This window comes from Pinus tabuliformis, chromosome 2_1 (genome assembly GCF_031772625.1).
Source record: "Pinus tabuliformis cultivar Carrire ecotype Pingquan chromosome 2_1, CPIR1, whole genome shotgun sequence".
Classification (NCBI taxonomy): Eukaryota; Viridiplantae; Streptophyta; class Pinopsida; order Pinales; family Pinaceae; genus Pinus; species Pinus tabuliformis.
The window spans coordinates 816,009,060-816,024,833 of record NC_142299.1 but is presented as its reverse complement, the minus strand read 5'-3'; positions in this window follow the sequence as shown (position 1 = coordinate 816,024,833).

The following is a 15,774-nucleotide window of genomic DNA, read 5'->3' as shown; positions in this document are numbered from 1 at the left end:
TACTGAACTCCCAAGTTAGGATCCTGCATCAAGGTCTCATGCAACCTCATCGCGATCTCTAAGGCCTCTGCCTGAGTCGTTAACTTCTGCTGCGATAGCGCGCTCCTTAAATGTGGCATTAATGATGCTACAAACCATCCGCAATGTTGTCCATCTGTGAGATTCATATTAGCTTCGCGAATCATACACTTCAACCTCTGATCCAACTCCCAAGGAGTTTTTCCTGGTAGCATCGTGATTTCTTTGAACCCAATGATCAACTATGCATCAGACTTTGGCCTACTAAATTCTCTGTTTACTCACTGCTTGGATATCCACAATTCCCACATTTGTATTATCATTAGAGTTCTTAATATACCAGGTCAGCACGCGGTCCTACATAGCACTAACCAATGTCACTTTCTTTATATTTTTTTCTGTAACTCCCTGGGCTTCCCATATGGCTTTTAAGATGAACCAAAATTGGTTCGAATCCTCATTTCCTACTCCCTTGAACACAAGCAACTTTATCATGTTTGCTGTTAGGATATTCCGACACATAGGAAATAGTTAAGTATAACTTGGTCTAGTGTAGAGTTAGGTAAAGTGTGTTTCTTTACCATGTACATTTTGTAACTTACAATCCGACGGTCATGATATGTAGTGATCCGACGGTTCATTCTCTCCTCGGTATTACCAACACTTGATCCGTGGCTTAACACCCGATTGGTCCATGATCTCTATTTAAAGAGCATGGAGGGTCATTTGTAGGGTAACCGTCCATGAGAGAAGCTTATTGTTACACAAAAATACCGTCACCATGATTATTTGCAGTCAGTATGGGTCTATCATCACTTGTACTGTCCTCCTAAGCAGGTCTCAGACCTCAGCTCTTCAAGTCAAGCTTTGGAAATGAGAGAAAGACATTAAAAATCAATGTAACTCTAGTTCCGCACTTTCTCTCACTGTCACCTGCGGTCCCGCACCTTCTGTGCACAAAAACTAAGGACCTGCTCGCTCTGTCCCTAACGGTGTAGGTGCAGACCCCTGTGAAAGTCAAAAGGCGCAAGTTTTATCTTAAAAAACTCACTTTGGGTTAATTCTAGAGGTTTCTAGAAGGAATTTTGACATGGATTGTTCGCTCTGAGGTGGTTCATGTATCCCAAAAGAGAAGGAGCTAATCCCTTGATGAGAGGAGCTATCCCTTTGAAGGAGGGCTTTATCCCTTTGAAGGAGGACCTAGTAACCTCCCTCCATTGCACTATAAATACAGGCATTGGGCTGGTTGCTGGGGAGGTTAGAAGCTGAACATTTTTTGAGGGTAAATGCTGGTGAAATAAAGACTTCCTAGTTGAGCTTAAGAGGAGAGATCACATACATTTTTGTCTTCATTAGGGGAGTGAGTGAAACTTGTCAAAGTAGAGGAGACTTCTTGCTGGACCCTGGGAGGAGCTTGTACAACGTCAAGGCAAAGGTTGTAAAGTTCTTCTTCTTTTGAATTAATGCAATCAAACTCATTTTTCTCAACAAGTATCTCATGTTATTTGTTTCATGGACTCTGTTAACACCCAGGTTGTTCCCTATGACTCCCAAGGGAATACGACCGGGGTAACCACTAACCAAGCTTTGGATTACAGTCTCTAGCCAAACTGTAATCAGAGAGGGCTCTCTCTTTAAGATTTATCTCTGTTTTGTGAGGATTTTAGGCTAGTTATGAAGTGAGGGTTTGGTTTGAAATTTGGTTGAATGATATCTTTCAATACCTAAGATGTAGTGTTCAGACAGTTGTAATTCATTGGGCAATGGAGTCTAGAGCTGTGAATTGTTTGAAATGCTTAAGTGGGAGTGTTCAGACTGCAGGGCCTATTGGGTATTCCAACAAACAAACTTAAAACTGTGGTGATGATGTATGATTAGCCAATGGAAAGCAATTAAGAATTTTCCACTAAGCTAGTGGTGTGAAAGTGAAGTATATTGCACAGGAGAAAACTTGAATTCCTGAAACAAGGGTCACTGTGAAAGATATATTCTGAAAGTGCAGCAATTAAGAATTACACTTATCAAGATTATAACTGAAGAAAACATTCATTAACAACATAGATTGAGCTCAGGGTATTTCATGAATAAATCCTGAAGCTATTCTTTTTCTTTGCTGCTAAATACTAGAACTTAGAAACATGTATGGATTGTAAAAGACTGAAACACATAACGAAGAGAGTTACAGAAGACTTATTGTATTGTGAGATGCACAGGGATCCTGCAACTTTTAACAAATACCATGAACGCATTCAAACAACTTAGAACTTGAGAGATTCCATCACTTCTTTTATTAAACTCTGAACAAATTACAGCATAGGATCTCTTCAAGAGGAAATCAACAACCCCTGCAAGCTTATGCGAGGGGGAATTTATACAATCGGTTCCAAAATATCTGAACCGCTGAGTTATCTGATAATTAAATACGTTACCAATTTTTACAAAATATCAGAAAAGCAGTTACTGTTGCTATTAATACAAAATGAATGCCCTTTATATCTGTCAGGAGATACTTTGACCCTTGGAGGCCACTTAGTCGGTCTGAACGTTCTGCTTTAATGCTGGAAATGTGCCTTTATGGTTGTTGTGCTGTAGCTTTTCGGCCCTGTTACCTGTTAGCTGTCAATCTTGCTTTTGTTGGCCGAATATGATCTGCTGAGTTGGCTCAGCCCTTCCCTTTTCATGCATGCTGATTTTACTAAGTTTTCCTGTGCATGCCAACTTGTATTTTTTGATGAAAAAACTTAGTGAATGGCTTCCTGGTCTATAAGATCATCTGTATTGCCTTAGTCCACCATTCCTGTGTGGGCAGTTGATGTCTAAGAATTGCATCCAAAGTCTCATCTGCCTCTGTGTATTTATAGAAATTGGGAGGCACTTCAAACAGGTGTTTAATTTCATTCATTATAAAGAATAAATTCTCTACCCTATTGTAGAGACTTTGTCCTGTAGCTGGCCCTATTTCCTCTGACGTGCTGGGCCTTTCAGTGATCTGATTTGTGGCGAATGTGTTGACCCTCTTGGCATACTGCTCATGTGTAAGTAGTCTTCCTGTGCTGTTCAGTAAGCCAGGGAGACCTCTGTTTTGCAATGCCACAAATTTGTCCATGAATCTGTTGACCTCTGTCTGCATGTCCTTGGTCCTTCTTTCTAATGTCTGCACTAGGTTTCTTAGTGTCAGGACCCTCTTTACTAACAAAATAGTCTCAGTCCTGTTGGAAATTCCCATAGTTGCTAACTGAGCACTTGTTCTATTATTAAGCACATTGATCATCCTGTTGGCAACTTCAGGCATATTGCCTAGAGAGGCCCTTGATCTCTGAATTTCGTTCTGTGCTTTTGCAATGAGCTCCAACTGCTCATGAATTGTCTCAATATACTGCCATTGATCAGTGATGGATTGGCCAATATTGGCCCATAGCACCGTCTTGAGCTTAGCCACTACTTTATCCAGTTTGAGTTCCTTCTCCAACTCCTTTATCCTGTCTTTGAGGGCTTTTATTTCCCTGCCCTTTTCTGCCACAGTCTGCTTGGATTTGTCATATCTTTCATTTACCTTGGCTAAATTCTCCCTGGCCTCATTTAATTCTGTCATTTGAGCTTCCAGGGCCTGAATCTCATTTCTCAGCTTTTGCATGTCCAGGCTTGGGGCCTGCTCTGTTGGTGGTGGTGGTGCTGAGGTAGAAGGTGCTGCCTGTTCTATTTGTTGAGCGAGGGGAGCAGTAGTTGGAGGAGCTTCCTCAAGGTTAATTATTTCAGGAGGAGGCTGAGATGTTTGACCTCCTTCCTTTTGCTGTAATGATGCTTGCAATGCTGCCTGTGCAGCCTCTGATTCTCCCAGCTTTTCTTGAGTCTAGATTAGCTGTTTATATAAAGACACCAGCAAAGCTGTGGCATCTTGATCATGTCTCAGCTGGGCAACTTCATCTGTTTGAGGGTGAATTGTTGCTGGGATTTTGATCTTTCTCCTCAAAGCTGCCATGTCTGCATCCCTCAATTTCAATATTTCTTGTATGCCCTTGATGTCCTTGGGATCATGCCCAATCTCTATGATTATATCTTCTAAGGACCTGATCTTGTTGTCCTTTGCTTGAGAGGATGCTCTCTCCAACTCAAGTTGGGAAGCTGTATTATTTAGGCTATTTTCTAGCCTATAGTTATCCAATGTCTTATCTGCCAAGGAGGCATACACCATCTCACTCGTTTGTTTATGCAATTCGATTTTGTCCATTGGGTGGATGTCCTTGGCAAGGACCTCAAGATTGGTCCTCAAGTAGTCTGAAGGGGACTGTGGTTGCAATGCAGTTGGCATGAAATGGCTCATGATCATTTTGCCTTCACTAACATCATATGCAGACATCAGTCTTTGCTGGTTAGTGGGAGCCATTTTCAACAAATGATTATATAGTTGTATCTTTATTGGCTCATTCCTCCTCTTTATGTCAATGAACTGTTGTTTGATGCTCAGTTCACCTTCTCTCTTCTGGCTTGAGGAGCTGACTTCTCCTCCCACTATCCTCTCTTGTTCCTGCTGGAGGGAACTCCCAGATGCCTCCCTGCTAGGTGGGCCCATGCCCAAAGATTGCCCTATAGGCACTTCTTCCTCTGAGAAGGGATTCATTCTATGTCTTTTCTCCCCATGAGTTTTCGATGTTGTGAGGGGAGTCTCTCTGTCCCTCTTCCTGCTTATATCTTCTTTTTGTGGGGTTTGGAGGACTGAGGCCTCCACTGTTGTCTCTTGCCTAGGAGGCACAATTTGTTGGGGCTGCTGCTCAGTGGATTTTGGGGCTTCCACTGTTTGCTTTTGCTGCACAGGCTGCTCCTGTCTTTGTTCTTCTTGCTGTTGGTGTTGTTGTTGTTGATGCACTTCCTGCTGCTGCACTTCTTCTTGCTGTTCCACCTCTTTTTCTGTTTGCTCTTCAGTCATGGGAGGTGGCTGTTCCTGTTCCACCTGTTTTTGTTTGCCTTTGCTGGATGTCTGTTGAGTGTCCATGGCAGCTTGCTGATGTGCTGTTGAAGATGAGGCAGCTGCTCCAAGTTGCCTTTGATATGAGAAGGAAACCTGTCCACAAGTTTCCAAGTCAGCCTCTTTTTGAATATTCCTAGCCTCTCTTTCTAGCATTTGCTCTCTAGTAATTGGCTCTTCTAGAATGCCCTCTTTCCAACTCAAAGAATTGGCATACTTTTCAACATGAGGCAGCCTTACATGTGCATAGTTACCCAATTTGTATTTTATCCTCCTGAGGGAAATAAAATGATTAGGGTCATAAGGTGTCCATTTGAAACTGGTTTGCAATTGGAAGCCCTCTAGGATCATATCTGCCTCCTTCCATCCCTCCTCTCTTTTGTTGTATAGAAAAGGGCCTAGATGGTTCCTTACCTTCAGCTGCACCTTCTTGTTCTTACTTTGGAAATGGAAGCAGTCGGCATTTCCAAACTGCCTGAAGTATTCTAAGGCAAAAAGTCTTATAGGGACATATCTTGGCAGCCTATAAGGGTTCAACTCACAACCATATATTCTGGTTACTGTGTGGTGTTGGTAAAAGTACCAATCACCAATGCTGTAGGCCTTGGAGAGATGGAGAACTCTTTGCATGTCATAAGTCAACCTTGGAGGAGGAACACCATACAACAATGTCATAGCTGGGTGAATGAACAGGTCTATGAATTCACAGTATGTGTATGGTGATTCAGAAGTATAATGAAAAACTGAAGTCCAAAACACAACTGACCTTGGATTTCCCTGGGCATTAAGTTTCTTGAGGGGAATGGAGAAACTGTCCGGTTGATAAAATAAGAACAGATGGTAGATGTATGAGGTGTATCTAAACACCCTTTCCCTTTGTAGATTCATTAGCTGTTCATGAATCTTTTCTGCAATATATGTGGCATAGTCATAGTGTACAGCAGGAGGCTTTCCAGGAGAAAATATGGACAGCATTGCCATTATGGTGTCATCAACATCCTCAACTCCCCTGTACCCCAGGACGTAGCTCATCAAATCCACCAGCATTTTGCCCAAGTCATTCAGGTACTGATATCCAATAGGAGGAGTTCTCGTAGTTTCAGAGCTTGGCTGTATGAATAACTGATTGATTTTGATGATCTGGGCACTTGACAAATTACTCCCCTTCTTTACTAAGTCCAACATGGAGAGAGGGGTCAATGGTCTTGCAGTGTGAAAATGCAGCATCTCATTTATGGTTTCTGGGGTGATATGGAACAAGACTGAGCCTGTAGGACTGAGAATAGCTCTCTGGCATGGATCATAGCACTCCTGGCATCTATGGATCAAGTCTGGAAGGGCATTGACTTGAGGGAGGTTGTAAGTGGGCAAATTTGAGTCCCAAATCCCTAAAATATCAGCTCCACTAAGGTGTTGGGCTTTCAATTCATTTAGCATATGAATATTAAACTTAGAATTCATTGGGAACCAGTCTATCATCTGATAATCTACATCTCCCAGGGCTTTTCATTCTAACTCCCTTTGAGGGGCATTCAGAGGCTGAATATTCAGGGCTATTGGTGTTTCCATGGCTAATAAGGCTTCTGACTTGTATGTGAACTGGTTTGAGTGAGCAGAGAAACACAGAGGGGTTTCTTTGCAATAGAGAGGTGAGTTGTAAGGAACAGAGGGTAAATTGTGAAAGCAGCAATTGAAATACTGCTCAGAGGACTGATGAAGCCAGTACCAGGACTGATAAGAGTGTTTCTACGGTGAATTTATGCAGTTGAGGTTTTTAGTTCATGACTGCGCGAACTACCTGTGAATTTAGGTAAATTTTGCTAAATGCAGGCTCTGCAGAAGGTTTTTTGCCCCGCCAGTTGGAAATGGATACAGGTCACTGGATGTTTGCTGGTGAATTCAGTGCTTTACACTCTCTTAAGCCAGTTTTCTTGTACAAATATGGATAAAACCAGGTGCGGGGAATGATTTTGAGAAATACCTTGTGAATTGCCGGTAACAGTTGCAAATGCAGGTATGACGGATGCGCCCACGGTTTCTGAGTCGAGTTCTGCAGGTTGGCGCTGGTTTGGTCGTGAAATGCATGCAAGGAGAACAATAGTCGTTTTCGCAAAAAGTGGGAAAAACGCAATTTTTTGGCTAAAATATGGATTTTTTGGAATATTGGCGCGTTTTTTGGATGACGTCATCAGGTGGGGTCAAGGTCGGATGACGTCAGCATGACGTCACCGGGTGATGTGGCAAGCTGTGAGTGGTCCACGGGGATGGTGAGGTGGCGGACAGATCAGAGCAGTGGCGGACAAGGGTGCTGACGCGGCGGCGAGGTAGCACTGACGTGGGCCTGATGTGGTGATGACGTAGGCATAGCAGGACCGGCGGTAAACCAGAAGCGGTAATGGTTTTTCTCGGACCGCCTTAGATATGGTCGCTGTTTTGTCAGAGGGCGACGCGTGGCAGAGGCCTGACGTCACCCTATGATAGTTTCTCGGGTGCTATCTTACGGACGTCGGGCCCAACCCGATATGCATACAGGCCGTCCGATCAAAGGTGCCCGATCCGACGGTTGACGGATCGCTAAATTGTGCGGACGATACGGCAGCGGGTGGGGTAATAAAATATTATTTTCTTTGAAAAACGCGCCCGGCGGGACTTTGGGTTTCGGCGGAGTTATATAGTTTTCATTGTATTTTTCAAATGAAAATGTATATTGCGCCCATACTTTGGATAAGTCGGAAAAAGTGGGTTTTTTGTGTATTTTTGCGAATAGAGCGGGTTAGGGGTAAAAATGGGGTTTTTACAAGGTCTTTTAGGAAATGAAGGGGCTAATGGTTTGGATAACTTCTGAAGGGGGACAAGGGGAAGGGTTTGGGTTCTTAAAGTGACCAGATGTCACTTTAATCCCTGACTGTGAACATATGGCTATAGTGCCAAAGGGGAAGGGGTATTTATAGCATGCTTGGGGTTTATACACCATAGTGTTTATAATAGTAGGGAAAAGGGGAACATAGGGGATTTAGATAATAAGAAGTTAGGGGTTAGTAAGAGTGGGGGAAGGGGTGAAACACTAAGTTTTTGTATGAAATCAACTTAGTATAGGAAGTAGATCAAAATGAAAAGAATTTTTAGACAAGAAATGTGGCTCTAAAGGAAACCAGAACCAACATAAAACCTTGAATTCTTTCATGAACACCACTGGTGTAGGGATGTTAGTAATGAATATGAGAAAGGGAAAAAGGAAGTTAGACATGCTCCATTGTGTTACAACAAAGTGATAGAGAAGAGGAGCTTTTCTATCCATTGATGCTTTCCTTGTTTTGACCAGCAAGATTCAGTTGGAAAGGAATGACATTTCTGCAACCCCATCTACCTACCCATCTACTTGCCTAGCATTTTTTGTTTCTTCTTGGAGGGTGCACTTGGACTTGCAGACCCTTATGTGCCTTTTCTTTTCCATTGGATTTTTCTTTTGATTGTCTATCTAGCACTACCCTTATTGCTTCCAAGGCCCCAGATTAGGCGGTTGGGAACCTTAATTCTCTGCCTAACTATTGGTCTGCCAAGATTAAACAGTTTGGACAGACTTCTTTCTCTATTCTACAACAGAAAATTGAAACATGGCATGATCCAGATTAGGCTGTTGGACCATCCACCAAAATTGAGTCAACATCAAGCTATGTACATACCTTGTCTTCTCTTGGAAATATGGGATCTTTGTATCAGCAAAGCAGAGCATATTTTGCACTTGCATTTGCCAATCATGAAATATGAAACCTATTGATATAGGTATCCAACAGACTCCTTGACTTTCATGTTAAATATGTTTTATGATTTTGGCTTTTCAGGTGCTATTTAATTTGTTTGCCTTGTTTGTGTTTGCAGATTCGTGACAAAGGAGCTCATTTGGATCGAAGGAGCGAGGGCATCCACAAACTTGCGTTGGACCTAAGGTAGGCCCTAAAAACGCCTGTTTGCCATTGTTTATTAAAGCATATTTAGAGAAAGATAGTGTGTGGTTGGTTTGCTTGTCATTAGGTCTTCTTTAGATTCTAGGAAGGTCTATCTTGTCCGCAAGATCGACTTATTCGGTGTGACAAAATGGCGACTCCGCTGGGGACTTGATTGTTTTCCTTGTTTTTACTTTGACCTGATAAACTATGTTTTTGTTTCTGCTTTTGGCTTGTTGTGTGTCAAATTGGGTAGAGTTTGTAGATCCAAGGTTATTTTTTGTTTTTCATAGCTTTGGGAGAGGACCGCACCCTAGCCGTTTGACACAGTGCGTACCTACCCGCAGCTTAGCTTTTAGCATAGAGCGGGACCGCTCCTGTGTCAACTGTGGGCCTGCGGACCCTGTCAAAATTTTGAAAAACCTAAGATTTCCTCTGTTAGTCAGCTTAGTTTTTGTTTAGAAATTGTTATCCACTACCCAGACCTGCATATAACTTGTCAGAAGCTTTCCTTAGGTTGATTTTGTTAGTGTTACGGTTTTAGGTGAATTTCCTAGGAGTTTTGCTTTTTGGGCTTGTTTTTCATTTTGGTTGTGTAGTGGCTCTGAGCTTAGAAGCTGTAGGGACTTCAGATCACCTTAGTGTCTACCAGCCTTCTTATGAGTCTGACCATTTATGAAATCTCCCCTTGTTGAGGAATCCGCTTTGAGTTTTCTCTTTACAAAACTTCGAAAAGCTTGTGTTCAAAAGTTTGGATTTTCATTTTCAAAAAGAAAACAAAATTGGTTGTTCTTGACTGATTTGTGATTCTGCATAAATTAGTCCTTAGCTTACATCTAGCTGAGTAAAACATCCTTAAAAAAGACATTTAGTAGGCTTTGACTTCAAATAGGTTTTTAAATTTATAGATCTCAAAGTTAGTCATTTCCATAGTTTTGAGTGTTTTATAAAAAATATAAAAAATCTCTTTTGGAAAAAGTTTGTTTTGTAGTGTTTGAGTGCTTTGAAACGAAAAGGGAAATTTTTGTGAAATAACTAGTTGTCTCGTTTTGAGTGCATTGGAAAGGACAAAAGCTCTTGTTTTAATTTGTTTGATTGAGAAAGATTTGTGTTTACAAAGTATTTGCATTCTCAAACTCTTTCTTAGTTTAGAAGTTCATCGAAGAGAAAAAGATTGTTTAAATCATCTTAGGTGCATTTTTAGTGATTTTGAGTCAATTCTTCATACCACGAGTTTCATCTCCGCACCTTTTGACTTAAACAAAAACCAATAAAAAATAACGCTTAAAGTAAAATTCATCTAGTAACATTTTATTTCTAGGCCTCTGATACACCAACTTAGCTTAGGCTAGTGTCTTGGAGTAGGAGAGTAATTAACTCTCCAAGACAGTAAAAACAAACAAGTAGCTATATCTTGTGGTAGGGAAGAAATCCAATTGTTGCATATATGCTCTGGGAAAGCTCCTCTTAAAGGAGAAGCACGAGATCATGTCCGAACCAGTGTGGGAATCAATCCTTCCTCATTGGGAACGACGCCAAATATTCACGTATTAAAAACGGTAAACCTTGGATTAACCATTGTCGAGGAGCCTGGGGTCACTTGTTGGTAAACCTTGGATTATGTCAAGGAGCCTTCAAGGGGATTGAGCTTGCTACTCTACCCTTGCATGTGTATCGGATCATAGACTGTTCCCCCAGGTATATTTGTCTTAGTTGGTAACCTTAGTGGCCATATCCTTTAGGACTCTTCCCGAGGTGACAGTGGTGGGAAGATCCCACTGTACCTGGAGCAGACTTCGGCTAGACTCACTTGGATTTTCTGGGGGGTTCTCTTCACTCGAGATGGTTAAGTGGAGGAACTTGTGCCAGTCTATTCATTAAGCAGGTTGCCGGGGTAACTGTTCCAACCGCCATTTCTGTATTGAACTCTGCGACGTTGGATTTCATCACCAACTAGTGTTTTCAGTACAGAAAGTTACTGTTTGTGTGTGTTTGATCTCCTAGATTCTTTAGGCATGTGATTCAAATTTGTTTGGTTCTTTAGAGACTTTAGGTGGTTTTCATTGAGATTTTACTTTGTTTACGTGTGAAGTAGTTAAAAGTCTTTAACTGTGGCTGAATTACCAAGGCAGTCCCGTAGACTTTGGGGCCAATCTCTTGAGTTTGTAAACGTGGCTGAGTTACTGAGGAAGTACTGTAGACTTCGGGGCCAATCTCCTGAGGAAGTACCGAGCCAGCTTGAAGGCTTGAAAGTCCTCGTAACTCCTAGAGACAGTAGAGTTGGGTCACCTGAAGAAGGAGAATCTTCTTGATAGTACATCCTGATTTTCAACCGTTAGTGGCAGATTATAATCCACAGTCAGTGTCTGTTTCCGTAGTTACTAGTAGCTTTTCATCTACTAGTGATATAGGTGAGGAACCTGAAATATCCGAGCCTGAAAGTGAATTTGCTGCTACTCCGACATCGGGGTTTGTTTCTCCAACTTCTAGTGGTCCTGGTTCACCTAGGGTAGAAAGAGTAATCACCTAAGATCTTCCTTTTGGACTTATTGCTATTGAAGAACATGCTCCGGAGGAAGAAGTAGGAATCCCTATCCCTGAAAATCAACCTGTTATTGAGCTAAGGGAGCTTGAATCAATTTTTTACAGTCCACCTAGGAGCAGTTCTTGGTATCTTTCTTTGACTAATTTCTTAGAAAACTCAGGGTTAAGTTTTTCACCACCTCGTGCTCCTTATCACTCAACACCTAGAGGTTATTATACTCCCGTAAATATGTCAGGACAGTCATCCATGTTTACTCAATCGCCTAAATCCTTTTTGTACGACAGTCCTTCTGTTCCCTCCGGGTATCAGTCGCTTTCTGGTACTTTTTCGGGAGCATCTCCTCAACCCATTGAGCAAGGGTTATTAACTGGAAGCAATGGTACTAAGCCGTTGAGCGTAGAAGACATTCTTATGATGTTAGGTTCTATTCCCAATCCTCAACCTCAAGGTGGCCAGTTACCGCTTGGGGGGCAGCCTCAATTAATGCCTGGGAGGCAACCTCAAGCTACACAATTTGCATCTGGGGGGCAACCTCAAGGACAGTACATACCTATGGGACAGTACGTTCCTCAAGGTCAACCCCTGACTCAATATGTACCCCAAGGTCAACCTCAGTATCAATTTATACCTCAAGGTCAACCCCAGTATCAGTACGTGCCTCAAGGGTATCAACCCCAAGGTTAGTACTCGAACCAAGGTTTCCAACCACCCTCCAGTCAAACGTATGTTCAAGGAACGGGAAATGTACCTTTCAATTATCAATCCTACCCTCAACCTGGTTATGGTCCTCAGTATTCTCAACCAGTTATGGGTCAGTACCCCGGAATGAATATAGTGTGGGATCCATCGCAAACCCAACAGGTGTTGCAGCCAAATGTACAGTTGTCATCTCAAAATGGACAACCCTTAGTTTCTGGTTCACCCCAGAAACCAGTCCAGTCTAACATTCAAACTGCTGTACCTTCGGTAGTTTCTTAGCCTGGGCCTAGTATGCCTCGTACTCCGCCACAAACGACTGCTACAACTGCCGCAACATCTATTCAATCTACCCCACCTATTTCTGGAGTATCGACAGCTCCGGTTTCTATTGTTCCTGTATCTACTCCTCATACATCTTTACCACCATATGGATCTACGATTCAAACTTCGGTTTAGATGCCTGTAGGACAACCTGGTTCAAGTACGGTTGTCATAAGTCAACCACAATTTACTTATCAACCGTACCAGGGACAATACCAATTCGGTCCTGCTGTGCAGCAGCCAGTCTATCAGTATCAACTGTATCCTGGGTACACTTATCAACAACCTCAACAACCCCAGTATGGTCCGGTTAATCCTGGTTTTCCGGGAGGATACAATATCCCAAACGCAATTCCTATTCCTAGTTATCCTGGATATCCTCCTCCTGGGGCTGGTCTCATGACCCAGGGTTTTCGGGATCCTAATCGACAGTTACCGTTTATCGCAACTTTGGACTTGCCTGACTTGTCGCGCCTAATGAACGATCCCATTAATTATCTTCCGTTTTGGCCGCCAATGCCGAATAAGTTGCCCAGTGACATTCCCAAGTTCGAAGGTAAATCAGGAGAGGACCCGTTGAACCATGTGATGACTTACCACCTCTGGAGTGCGTCTAACTCCGTTTCAGATGATTCAATCCGTCTTAGACTTTTCCAGCACACTCTAATTGGTCTCGTGGCCAAGTGGTACATTGAGTTACCGCAAGGCACTTTTTATAATTTTAGTCAGTTAGCTACCTCGTTTTTAACTCATTTTCAGTTGCCAGTCCGATATGACAATGGCACGAAATTGCTAACTTCACTCAAACAATCGACATCCACTTACATTTCAGATCATATTCATGAGTGGAGACGTCGACGGCGTTTAGTGAAGGTGTTTATTCCGGATCAGATCTTGGCCGAGTGGTTTGTAAAATCTTTGTTTCCTAAGATCACTGAAGATGTTGCTAAAGCCAGAGTTGTTACTGAGGAGCAAGTAATTGCTCAAGCACAGTACCTTGACTTGGTCTATACTTGGTCAGGTATGTTACACGAGAAAATCCCCGATCTTCCCAAGCAAAATCAAATCGCTGCTGCTCCTTCGAGATCTCATGCCACTAGTTAAAGATGGTGGTTTACTGGGAACTTTTCCTTTTCCTCCAATCAACGCATCGTCTTCATTTGCAACCATTCATATGATTACATCAGACACCATTATTTACGATGATCCTTGGATCATTCCTTCTGAATCTGAGATAGACTCATTTGGCAATGCCATGCCTTTGAGTCCATATGAAATTGCCTATGAAGCCGTGCAGTCGTTTGCCGACCCATCTTCAACTGAAAATGACGTCATGAATGTGGTCCGTGAGGAATCACTTTTCACATCAAGCTCGGATTTAATCACGTTTTCTGAACTTTTTCTCTCTGATGAGAAAATTCGTGAAATCCTATGTGTAGATGATTTACCATGGGAAGATCTCCATCACAGATCTTCGTTTTTACTCGAGGATGATCATTTTGAAAATGATTTCTCATCAATTTTTACGACTGAATATGTCAAGGAACCTTAGAATCCAATGAAACATCCCGATTCAGAGTTAAATTTGGGAAACATCTCTCGAACTATTCCTATTGACATTTCGGTTAAGCCCGGAATTGTTGAGAACATTCATATAGGTGCCTCATGTACGGATGACGAAATTCAACTATATAAGGCCCTATTTCAAGAATTCCGCGACGTGTTTGCCTGGTCCTATGAGGAAATGCCAGGAATTGATCCCGCCATTGTTGTTCATGAGATCAGGACTTACCCGGATGCTAAACCCGTCCGACAATGTTTGTGTAAGATTCACCCACGAAAAGCTGCTGTAATTAAAGAAGAAGTTGAAAAATCGTTGAAAGAACGTTTCATTTATCCGATCCCGTTAACGGATTAGGTATCGAATATTTTTCCGGTTAACAAAAAGCAGGGAACAATAAGAATATGCATCGACTATAGGGACATTAATCGAGCCTGTCCAAAGGACAATTACCCAACTCCCTATATTGATCAAATCATTGATGATTGTGCCGGCAGCGAAATATTCTCCTTCATGGATGGTTTTTCCGGATACAATCAAATCAATATTCTACCTACCGATCAACCAAAAACGGCTTTCATTTGTCCATGGGGGACATTTTCTTATTGCAAGTTACCTTTTGGGTTTAACAATGCCGGAGCAACTTTTCAAAGGGCGATGTCTTATGCGTTTCATGACATCAAACACATTGTGCAACCTTATCTCGATGACTTGCCTGCTCATTCATTACATCGAGTTGATCACCTCGTCCATTTACGAGCAATCTTTATGAGGTGTAGGCATTATCGGATTCGGTTGAACCCACACAAATGTGTCTTTTATATAGAAACGGGTCGATTGCTGGGGTTTGTAGTTTCAAAAGCCGGCATTCGCGTTGATCCCTCGAAGGTCGAAGCTATCATCAAATTGCCTCCTCCTTCGAGTCTTCGCCAACTCCAAAGTTTGCAAGGAAAAGCAAACTTTTTACGACGATTCATTCCTAACTACACCGAGGTTACAAAGGGTTTTACCTGGTTGTTGAAGCAAAATACTCCATTTTATTGGGATGAGATAGCTCAGAAATCTTTTGATGCACTCAAACACGCGTTGACCCATGCACCGTTGTTGCATCCTCCCAACTACAACCAGGATTACTTTTTGTATCTCGTCGCCTCTCATTCCACCATTGGAATGGTCTTAGTTCAGGAAGATGAATTCGGAATTGAACATGTGATATATTACCTTAGTCGAACTTTAAATCCAACTGAACTAAAATACTCACATGTGGAGAAATTGGCATTGGCAACTGTTCAAGCTGTCCAACGTTTTCGTCACTACATTTTACTACGTAAAACTACGGTAATTTCGGATTATAACCCTATGATCTACATTTTGACCAAGAAATAACTAGGGGGCAAGTACTCTAAATGGATTGTTATCCTACAGGAGTTTGACTTGGAATTTGAGAAATCCAAGTCTAAGAAATCTTTAGTTTTTGCGGAGTTAATGTGTGACTTCCCACGTGCTGACACGGAAACTATGGCGGAGGAGCCCATTGTGGACGAATCCTTATTTCTAATCAGCACTTTAGATCCATGGTATGGGGATATCATCGTTTATCTCCAGACCCAATCCTTTCGGCCAGAAATTTCAAGGTCAGAACGTCGAAAAATTCGATTCCAGTCCCAACAATTCATGATTATTGGAGATACTCTTTATCACCGTGGGGCAGACTCTGTTTTTC